Source organism: Balaenoptera acutorostrata, chromosome 16, assembly GCF_949987535.1.
Source record: "Balaenoptera acutorostrata chromosome 16, mBalAcu1.1, whole genome shotgun sequence".
Lineage (NCBI taxonomy): Eukaryota > Metazoa > Chordata > Mammalia > Artiodactyla > Balaenopteridae > Balaenoptera > Balaenoptera acutorostrata.
Genome location: NC_080079.1, coordinates 49,606,244 through 49,617,813, shown reverse-complemented (window position 1 = coordinate 49,617,813; position 11,570 = coordinate 49,606,244). Strand labels below are relative to the sequence as shown.

Sequence of the window (11,570 nt, the reverse complement as noted above, 5' to 3'; positions counted from 1 at the left end):
TGTATATCAGTAGTCCCAGGTCTTTCGACACCATTATCAGAGGTTGTTGGCTCTAAACTACCAGGAAGATTCTTTTCTCCTTTGATTTAAATTCAAATTTCATTTCAATAAAGCAACCAGAACATTAATGAATTAGGTTCTCTAAGTCAGAAGTGAAAATAGAAAATAAATGGTGTTGTCATCTTTGATGAGAAAGTCATATTTTCAGCAAAATGGGGCAGAGGCAGAAAGTCCAGTTTGCAGGACCAGGAAAAAGGAGTGTCCACCCACAGGATACTTAGAGATTGATGACTATGACAGCAGCCCTTTCTAGAGGTAATAACGTCATTAGTTGTGATAATCCTCCAGAAACCCCAACAGCCCTGGATTAAGAACATCTGGAAATTGTTCAGATGACACAGATTTCTGTTTCCTGATGTTAAGGCTTCAGTGATGCCTCTCTGTGGCATCTGTCACCGTCTAACTTCTTTGCAAACCTCCTCCTTTCAAATCAGGAAGTGTACATAAAGTGCAAGTAAGATTCAGTCCCTCGCCCGTGCTTCCAGGTTCTTGCTTTGATACCCAGGATTACCAAATCTGACAATTAAACCACTGGCCAGCTAGGTCGTCTACAGGTATTTCTGGAGTTAGCAAATGAGTTCACCTGGCAAAGAGAGTGTCTGAAGGTAGATGCAGTCTTGGCAAGAAAACACACAGTACTGTACACAAGACAGGGATGTGAATGATGCAAGCAGCAGGGGGGTTCTCATCACCAAGTCACTAAAGAAGAGGCCTTCTTTGGATCTCAACTCTTAAAGTGAATTCAGGAACTGTTACTAAAATGAATGAGGCCAGCGTATTTCAGATCAGGGTCAGTCCTCAGTGAGGGCAGGTTCAGTTTTCCTAGTTAAATTCCTGAATTTCTTTTTGGCTTCTGTCCTTGCTTCAGCATCAAAGTACCAAACAGTCATATGGTGTATCTGATTGCATAGGAAGGCTGGACTTCATGTGGGTTCCTGTGGTCTGACCCGAAGAACAACAGTCTGTCAAAAATGGGCTCCACGTACGCTATGAACGATTTCTCTTCTGGAAATATCCGCAGGACCCCACCACCACGTAGCTGGGCATCCCAGTTCTTTTTTTTTTTTTTTTTTTTAATTTATTTATTTATTTGTTTATGGCTGTGTTGGGTCTTCGTTTCTGTGCGAGGGCTTTCTCTAGTTGTGGCAAGCGGGGGGGGGGCACTCTTCATCGCGGTGCGCGGGCCTCTCACTATCGCGGCCTCTCTTGTTGCGGAGCACAGGCTCCAGACGCGCAGGCTCAGTAGTTGTGGCTCACGGGCCTAGTCGCTCCGCGGCATGTGGGATCTTCCCAGACCAGGGCTCGAACCCGTGTCCCCTGCATTGGCAGGCAGATTCTCAACCACTGCGCCACCAGGGAAGCCCGGCATCCCAGTTCTTGTTCAGATAGTAGATGCAGGGGATACAGCGGCCGTCGCTGCTGGGGTTGTCCACATGTCGCACATAACCTGCTCCATTTCCTGGGTAGCAAGCCACCATCTCCATCTGCGGGTCAAGGACACTGCATGCTCCCGGATGGACCGCGGAAAGAGCCAAAGTGCTTTGGTAATTTTTCTTCTCTCTGTAAACCAGAAGTCATCTCCTCTCACCTCTGAGCTGCCACGTGGAGGCCCCAGACGCCCACCTCCCAGGAACGTAACTGTTCCCAATTCCTTTAAAAGTTCTATCTCGACCCACTCTCGGAGATACTGGCCTGGAGAGAAGAGAATGAAAGAAACCCCAAATGCTCAATATTGAGTAATCTTGCTCCCCTTCCTGAAGTCACCTCAGGGATAATAGTTCCTTCCTGTAAAGTCTATATTTCCTGTGACAAAACTGCTAGTATAAGCTTCTTGGACTATTATTAATTATTTAACATGTTTTATACCTTTTAACAATTATTTTCAGTTTAGTTGTTTTTTTTAAGGAATAATGTTGTTGCTTTTTCTGATTATAAAGATAAGCAATATTCATATTACCACTAGGAAATTTCATTTTTGCTCAGCGGTTTATTACTCATCCTCTGCACTATGAGTGTGTGAGTGTTGGGAGCGGGGTGAAGCAGGGAGGAATGAAGTGCTGAAGTGCCACCTCAAGAGCCACTGGCAGTTCTGGCCAGTGCAATCAGGCAAGAATAAGAAATAAAGGTATTCCAACTGGGAAGGAATAAATGAAATTATCTTTATTCATGAGATAAAGATATTTGTACATACTTATACCTCAATAAAGCTGATATTTAAAAAGCCATAAAAAGATAAACAATCTACTTCAATAAGAGTAAAATAAAACAGAGATAATTACGTAAAAATAATTTAAAAATCAAGTTATTAATGAAAGTTTAAACATTTAAAAAATAGGTGTTACCCAATCAATCATAGAAATGAGAGAGAACTATCACCCCTCATGGGTCCTTACCATGCTATTTGTATGAAATCACTGCATTCTGTGTTCTTTCCGAGTCACTGAAGTTATAAAGGTTGCAACCTTTCTACTACCACTACTTCATCTGTTCATGTTCTCCCTGTCTTTCACTGTTCCTTACCATCCCCTTATGACCATATCCAGTCCATGAGGCATTGCCATACTGCACCAGGTTCTCATGGGGAAGAGTGGAGAAAAATACCCTTGTGTTTCAGACAAAGGGAGGGGAAAAGTAAACATTTTGAAATGCACCTAGAGCACTCTCCATAAAAAAAGCCTGCCCTCCCAAGAAAGGTACTTGACTAGAGCCTTATCTGACCTGGAGGAAGGGCAACTGGTCAACTCTAGCCCCCTCTAGCCATCCTGTCTCATGTAAGAGGAGAAAAAAAGAATAAGAAAACACTTCTAAATGTCACATCCCAAGGACTCAGGCCCACTACAAAAACTGAGTTTTAATCATTAGGTTATACAATGCTTCTCGTCCTCGAAACCCTACCATATCAATTGGGCTTCAGTGTGTTAGCAGTGGACTATAAGTGAAAAAGTTGCAAGTCATAAATTCTATTTAAGAAGGAATTCTTAGGGAAAACTAAAGACAGTAGAAGAGGGAAAAACACACACAAAAAAACAAGTAAACTAGAGTAAACTGCAGCCTCTGACACCTACAGCTATAGGAAACATAAACAGAGCCCAGCCTCTAGCCAGATTAACATAAAACCTCACTCTGAAAGCCTAAATATCTTAGTTCCTATTACTCAACACAACATATCTGACTTTCAACAAAAATAATAAAGCACTCTAAAAGGAAAACAACAACATGTGAAGAGAAAAAGCAAGCATGAGAACCAGACTCAGATATGACACACATACTGAAATTATCATATAGAGATTTAAAGTAACTAAGAGTTCTAATGGAAACTGTAGACAATGTGCAAGAACAGATGGGTAATGTACACAAAGAGATGGAAACTCTAAGAAAGAATAAAAAGAAAATGCTAGAAACTAAAAACACTGTAACATAAATGAAGAACGCCTTTGATGGACTCATCAGTAGACTGGACATGACTGAGGAAAGAATCAGTGAGTCTGATCAACAGAAGACTATAGAGTGGAATATTTTCAAAGTTAAAAGAAAAATCCACCAACTTAGAATTCCGTATCCCATAAAATCATCCTTCCAAAGTTAAGGAGGAATAAATGCCTTCTCAGACAAACAAAAACTGAGGGAATTTGTCAATAGTAGACCTGCCTTGCAGGAGATGTTAAAAGAAGTTTATTTGTTTGGTCTTTTTTTTGGGGGGGGTGGGTTGTTTGTCTGTTTGTTTTTTCAGCACAAAGAAAAATGCTACAGGCCGGAAACTAAGATCTACATAAATGAAGAGCAAGACAAAAGGAATAAATGAAGGTGAAATAGAATCCTTCATCTTTCTTACTGTTAATTGATATAATAAATAACTTTTCAAGGTAATAAAAGCTACAATGTATTGGGTGATTATAGCATATGGATAACTGAAAATCATGACAGCAATGTTGTAAAGAACAACAGGAGGAAATTGGGACTACCATGTTACAAGGTAACTGCAGTACCTGTGAAATAACATAGTGTTATTGGACAGTAGATTTATATTAATTGTAAATGTATACTTCAAACACTGGAGCAACCACTAAAAAAAGAGTAACTTTTTAATTAAAAGGAGATAAAATGATTTAATTGATGATAAAATGATCACTTAAAATAAGAGAAGGCAGAAAAATGGGGGAAGATAATGAAACAGTAAGTGCAACAAGTTGAAAAGTTACAAATATGTAGACATTAACCTAACTATGCTAACATCACTTTAAATGTGAACAGTCTAAATACATTCGCATATCAGAGTAGATAAAAAAGACCCAAATATAAGCTGTCCACAAGAATCTCACTTTAAATATAAAGATAGAGACAGATTAAAAGTAAGGGAAGGAAAAAGATACAGCATGCTAATGCTAATCAAAATAAAGCTAGAGAGGCTATATTAATTTCAGGCAAAGCAGACTTCAGGACAAGGAAAATTACAGTATCAGTGACAAAGAGTGGCACACTACATAATGATAAGTACTCCTTATCCAAGAGGACATAACAATTCTTAATATGTATGCACCTAACAACAGAGTGTCAAAATATGTGCGGCAAGTGATAGAACTACAAAAAGAAATGAACAAATCTACTGCTACAGTTGTAGACTTCAGCACCCTTTTATCAGATTGACAGATCCAGCAGGCAGAAAATCAGTAAGGACATAGTTGAAATGATCAATACCAGCAATCAAGTGTATCTAATTGACATTTATAGACTATTTCATTTAACAACATTAGCATACATGCTCCTCTCAAGCTTATATGGAACATTCACCAAGAAAGGCCACATTTGGGTCCATAAAACATACTTTAACAAATTTAAAAGAGTACAGGGGCTTCCCTGGTGGCGCAGTGGTTGAGAATCTGCCTGCCAATGCAGGGGACACGGGTTCGAGCCCTGGTCTGGGAAGATCCCACATGCCGCAGAGCAACTAGGCTCGTGAGTCACAATTACTGAGCCTGTGCGTCTGGAGCCTGTGCTCCGCAACAAGAGAGGCCGCGATAGTGACAGGCCCGCGCACCGCGATGAGGAGTGGACCCCGCTCGCCACAACTAGAGAAAGCCCTCACACAAAAACAAAGACCCAACACAGCCAAAAATAAATAAATAAATAAATAAAATTATTTAAAAAAAAACAACTGGACACCCACATGCAAAAAAAAAAAAGAATCTAAACATAGACCTTACACTTTCATGAAAATTAAGTCCAAATGGATCATAGGCCTAAATGTAAAACTAAAAACTATAAATAACTGCTAGAAGATAACTGTATTGGTGCCCAAAGGCTACCGTAACAAAGTACCACAAACTGGGTGGCTTAGAAGAAAAGAACTCAAGGCTCAACAAGAAAACAACCCAATTTAAAAATAGGCAAAAAAGCTAAACTGACACCTCACCCAAGAATATGTACAGATGTCAGAGAATTCCCTGGCGGTCCAGTGGTTAGGACTCCGTGCTTCTACTGCAGGGCGCACGAGTTCAATCCCTGGTCGGGGAACTAAGATCCCATATGGCGTGTGGCACGGCCCAAAAAAGAAAAAAATGTACAGATGGCAAATAAGCAAAGGAAAAGATGCTCAACATCATATGTCATTAGAGAACTGCATATTAAAACAACAATAAGATGTTACAACCTAACTATCAGAATGGCTAAAATTCAAAAAAGTGACAATACTAAACGCTGTTAAGGATGTGGATTCATTGCTGAGAACACAAAATGGTACAGTCACTCTAGAAGACTGTTTAGCAGATCCTTACAAAGCTTAACTTAGTATTGCCATATTACCCAGCAATTGTACTCCCAGATATTTATCCAATTGATCTGAAACTTATGTCCACACAAAAACATGCATTCAAATGTTTATAGTTGGTTTATTCACAATCAACAAAAACTGGAAGCAATCAAGATGTACTTCAATAGTTGAATGGATAAACTGTGGTATATCCATACAATGGAATATTATTCAGTGATTAAAAAGAAATAAGCTACCTAGCCAGAAATAGATATGGAGGAATCTTAAGTGAATGTTGCTAAGGGAAAAAAGCCAATCTGAAAAGGCTATATACTGTACAATTCCAACTCTATGACAAGTCCTTTATCAGATATGTGTTTTGCAAACATTTTCTCCCAGTGTACAATTTGTCTTTATTTTCTTAACAGCATCTTTCAGAGAAGTTTTTAATTTTAATAAAGTCCAATTTATAATTTTTTCTTTCTTTTGGTTTTGTATCTAAAAATTCATTGCTAAAACCAAGACCACCTAGATTTTCTCCTATGTGACTGCATCCCCCCAAAAATATTTTAAAGTCCTAACCCCCAGTACCTGTGAATGTAAATTTATAGGGTATTTCCAGGTATAATCAAGTGAAGATGAGTTCCTAAGCCAATGACTGATGTCCTTATAAGACAAGGGAAATCTGGACACAGACACAGAGGAAGAAATCCATGTGATAACAGAGGCAAAAATTGCAGTCATATGTCTATAAGCCAAGGAACACCAAAGATTACTGGCAACCACTAAAAGTCAGAGAGAGGCAAGGAAAGATCCTTCCATAGAGACTTCAGAGACAGTATGGCCTTGCTGGCACCTTAATTTCAGAATTTTGCCTCCAGAAATGTGAATGAATACATTTCTCCTTTTTAAAAGTCATCCAGTTTGTAGTACTTTATTATGGCAAACCTAGGAAACTAATACATATTCTGGTACCAGAAAGTGTGGTGCTGTTGTAATAATTACCTAAAAAATGTGGAAGTGGCTTTGGAATCAGGTAATGGGTAGAAGCTGGAAGAGTTTTGAGGCACATAATAGAAAAAGCTTAGATTGCCTTAAAAAAACTATTGGTATAAATACAAATGTTAAAGGCAATTCTGGTGAGCAGTCAGAAAGAAAAGAGGGGAATTTTAGAAAAAGCATAGAGAATGCTTAGAGAATTACATGTATCGTCAAGAACAGACTGTTGCTAGAAATGCAAACTTGAAAAGGTTCTTCTGGTGAGGACTTTAAAAGGAAATGGTGAACATATTATTGGACACTGGAAGAAAAGTGATCCTTGTTACTAAGTGGCAGAAACTTGGCTAAACTGTGTTCTGCCATTGGGTGGAAAGTAAAACTTGTAAGTAATGACTTGGATGTTTAGCTGAGGAGATTCCTAAGCCAAGTGTGAAAGATGTGACCACAGTTTCTCCTTGCAGCTTAGAGTAAAATGCAAGAGGAAAGAGATCAATTGAGGAAGAAATTATTAAGCAAAAAGGAACCAACACTTGATGATCTGTAAAATTCTCAACCTGTCCAAGATATCATGCTCTGGAAACAGGACTAAAGAAGCAGCTGGACAACCTTTCACCAGAGAGATTAGGTGTAAGACTCATGGATCCAGCCATCCCTCCCAGCAGAAACACTGCTAGCCTGGAACAAAGAGGACATGAAATGTAGGAGAATGAAATGTAGGAAGGCTGTCAGACTTTTTGTATTCTGCAATCAGGAAACAGGCCATCCAGAGGGTGCATCTCATCTGCTGCTGCAGGCCAAGGTCAGTTAAGTCGACTTCACTGAGGGCAGCTCAGAGGCCCACAGGGCCTCCATGGGCCCAGAGGGTGGATCAAGCCAGAGAATTATGCCCAGGCCTTGAAACCTAATGAAACTGGCCCTGCTGTGTGGACTCACTTGGGACCTGTGAACCTTTTTTCCCCTTCTGTTTTCTCCCTTCTGGAATGAGAATGTCTAACCTATGCCTATAACACCATTGTCTTCTAGGTTTCAAGATAAACAAATGGAGATGAATTCTGCCCCAGTATAGACCATACTCAGAGTCTCACAAATATCTGATTTGGATGATTTATAAGATAAGATTTGGGACATTCTGAGTTGATGAAATTTTGATGAGACTTTAGACTCATAGTTGATGCTGGAATAGGTCAAGCCTCTTGAGGATGTTGAGATGGAGCAAATGTATTTTGTATATGGTAAGGACATGACTTTTGCGGGTGGAGGGAAGACTGCTTTGATTTGAATGGTGTCAACCAACTGAATTGTGCTGCCAAGGATTGGCAGCAACCATCAAAATAGAGGGAGAGGAAAAACAGGTGCTCCACAAGAACCCTCAGAGAGAGCATGGCCCTGCTGACACCTTGATTTCGTACTTCCAGCTTCCCAAACAGTGAGAGAATATATGTCTCAGGACATTAAGAGCATAAACCACAAAAGAAAACTTGCTAATTGGACTCATAAACATTAAAAACTTCTGTTCCTCAAAATATATCATTAAAAAATAATACAAAGAAAAATCATGACTGGGAGAAAACACATATCTGAAAAAGGACTTATATCCTAAACATATAAAGACCTTTACAACTCAAAAAGAAGAAAATCAACCCAATTTTTTTTTAATGGGCGAAAAATTTCAACAGACACTTTATAAAGAAAAAATACAGATGGTATATAAACATATGAAAAGATGTTCAACACCACTGGTCAACAGAAAAATGCAAAAAAAAAACAATAATAAGATACCACTTCATACCTATTAGAATGTCTAAAATAAAACATACACACACAAAACAATACAAAGTAGTTCTGGCAACGATGTGAAGCAACTGGAATGCTCATCATTGCTGTTAGGATCACTCTACTCATTACCTTGTTTTATTTTTCTTAAAAGCACTTTGCATTACCTTAAAGTTTGCTTACGTATGTAAGTCAAAATTTATCTGCTCATATGTTTACTGTGTATCTCCCTCAGTATAAGTACCATGAGGCTGGTGACTTGGTCTGTCTTGTTACCACTGTGTCATCTCAGCACCAAGAAAAATGGCACAAACTGGGCACTCAATACGTATTTATTAAGAGGCAGGAAGGAGCAGAAAGGACACTAAGATATGTGAATGTATGTAGGCAAGGAACCCAGTCACAGCACTCTACAGAGGGACAACCTACTGGTGTAAAGGAAAATGATTAGACCACCAGAAGGCTACATGGTATAATGCAGAGACTATCAATTTCAGCTGCACATTAGAATTATCTGGATAGACAGCTTTGCAAAATCTCGATTCCTGGCTATACCAAATCAATGAAATCAGAATCTCTGAGTATGGGATCCAAGAATTGATCATTAAAGTTCCCCAGGTAATCCAATTGTGTAAAGTTAAGAATCATTGAGGAAATGGAACCTAGACTATGGAGCTGTACACATCCGGGTGTAAATCTTGGGTAAGTTACTTAACCTCCCTTAGCCCCCAAATTCTCACCTACAAAATGGGAATAATACACACCCCCCAGAGTTGTTGTAAGATTGAGATTACAGGGGCTTCCCTGGTGGCACAGTGGTTGAGAATCCGCCTGCCAATGCAGGGGACACAGGTTCGTTCCCTGATCCGGGAAGATCCCACATGCTGTGGAGCAACTAAGCCCGTGTGCCACAACTACTGAGCCTGTGCTCTAGAGCCCGCGAGCCACAACTACTGAGCCTGCGTGCTGCAACTACTGAAGCCCGTGCGCCTAGAGCCCGTGCTCCACAACAAGAGAAGCCACCACAGTAAGAAGCTGCTCACCGCAACTAAGAGTAGCCCCTGCTCCCTGCAACTAGGGAAAGCCCGCGTGCAGCAATGAAGACCCAACACAGCCAAAAATAAATAAATAAATAAAGTTTAAAAAAAAAAAAAGATTGAGATTACACATAAAGGTCTCAGTAAATGTTAATTCTCCTCCCCAGGGAAAACCTGATGAAATCTTCATTGCCCAGTGATAAACGCTAATTCAATCATCAATTCATATCTTTGTTACCTGATTATTAAATTGAACATCTGCGTTGGGAAACTTTAGAAATACTAATTTTTTTACTCTCCTGATAAGATGATACCTGAAGCTATGTCTATGTTCAATCTAGGAGTAACTAAACTATGGAGGGAAATCTAGCTGATTATTTACACCAGCGATTCTCAAACCTGGTTGCAGGTTAATTACATAAGAAGATTTTTTTAAAATACCAATACCAAATGTCCAGAATTTGCCCAAGCCAATTGACTCAGAAACCCTGGGGTGAGTCCAGAGCATCAGTATTTTTTAAAAAGCTAACTGAACAGTGATTTTAAAACACAGGACTGAAAAGCACTGATTTGCATTAATGATATCCCATGCTAAGTACACATTTGAGTCATTCAGGGAGCTCTTAAAAAATAGATTGATTCCAGAACCCCATCATGACTTACTGATTCAGAATCTGTGAATATGAAGCCTATCATTTTGCAAAGCTTCATAAAACTCTCCTGATTATCCTGACACAGACCCATTAGGAACCCTTACTTTATACCATGCATTTAGTCTACCTGCTGTCTACCAGAAAACATCTTTTAGAACTTTCACTGGCCTCCCATGCCAAGGCTGCTCAGTTGCTTTTAGTAACTGAAGCAACACATCACAGCAGGTCTCAATTTTACAGATCATTTCAGAACACATTCATGTGCAGCCCCTTGACCCACATCATTTACCATACACTGTGCCCAGCACTGGTTATATAGCCCATTGGCCTTTCTAACCAAATCCCTCTAATAGGCTGCTGATCTGGCAAGGGCAAAATGGAATCACATTACTCCCCAAGCCTTATTTCCCTTTAAGTGGTACTGCAATGCCAGGACAAATTAAATGAACATCACTGGTCAGATGAATCTGAATGAAATCCAAGTTGTTTTCTGCACCTAGAAGCAAATTGGTATGTTTGCTTCCCTCAGAGAGATAATAAAATCAGAGGAAACAAAGATGATCCCCGAGTTAGGAGTATTCCCAAACTCAACCTAGACCAGTAGTAGGAACCTTAGAGAATGATTTTAGGGGAGTCAATCAATCAGTACACATACCACCATGGCTGCACTACCGGGTAGGTGGTAGTGCAGCATTTACATAACCAGGCATTAATTTAGGCTTATTAAGTATATTAATTCATGTGATCCTCACAAGAACCCTATCATCAGGTACAATTATTATTCCCATTTCATGGATAAAGAAACAAAGGCACACAGAGGTTAAATAATTTGTCCAAAGTCACAGAGCTAGTATGTGGCAGTTTTTGAACCCAGGCAATCTGCTTCAGTCCATTATCTTGCCTACTCCACTACAGTGTAGATGAGTGATGGCCAAGGTCTTTAAAAAAAAAAGTTGAAGTATGCAGCAGAAACTGGAGATCAGACCATGTGTACCTTGGGCAAGTTACTTAACCCCTTGGAGCCTATTTTTGCATCTGAAAAATAGAGATAATAATAGTACCTGCCTCACTGAGTTGAGATGACAGTTAAACAAGATTATGCATATAATGTGCTTATGACAGTGCCTGGTACTTTTAAGACCTGTCAATGTCAGCCATTATTATTATTTGTATCATAATACAGCCCAAGCGGTCACGGAGAAATTACAACCCACGAAACTGAAAATTTCCCCTGGTGATCTGAGATCCATAGATTCTGTAGATTGCCATTACATCAGATCCGATAAGACATGCAGTAATAAA

The 11,570-nt window shown here is 39.5% G+C and overlaps 1 pseudogene; it reads right to left on the bottom strand.

The window, feature by feature from the left end:
- Window positions 1-800: 800 nt before the first annotated feature.
- Window positions 801-1,538, bottom strand: LOC102999815 (prolyl hydroxylase EGLN3-like; annotated as a pseudogene).
- Between the last annotated feature and the right edge of the window lie 10,032 nt (window positions 1,539-11,570).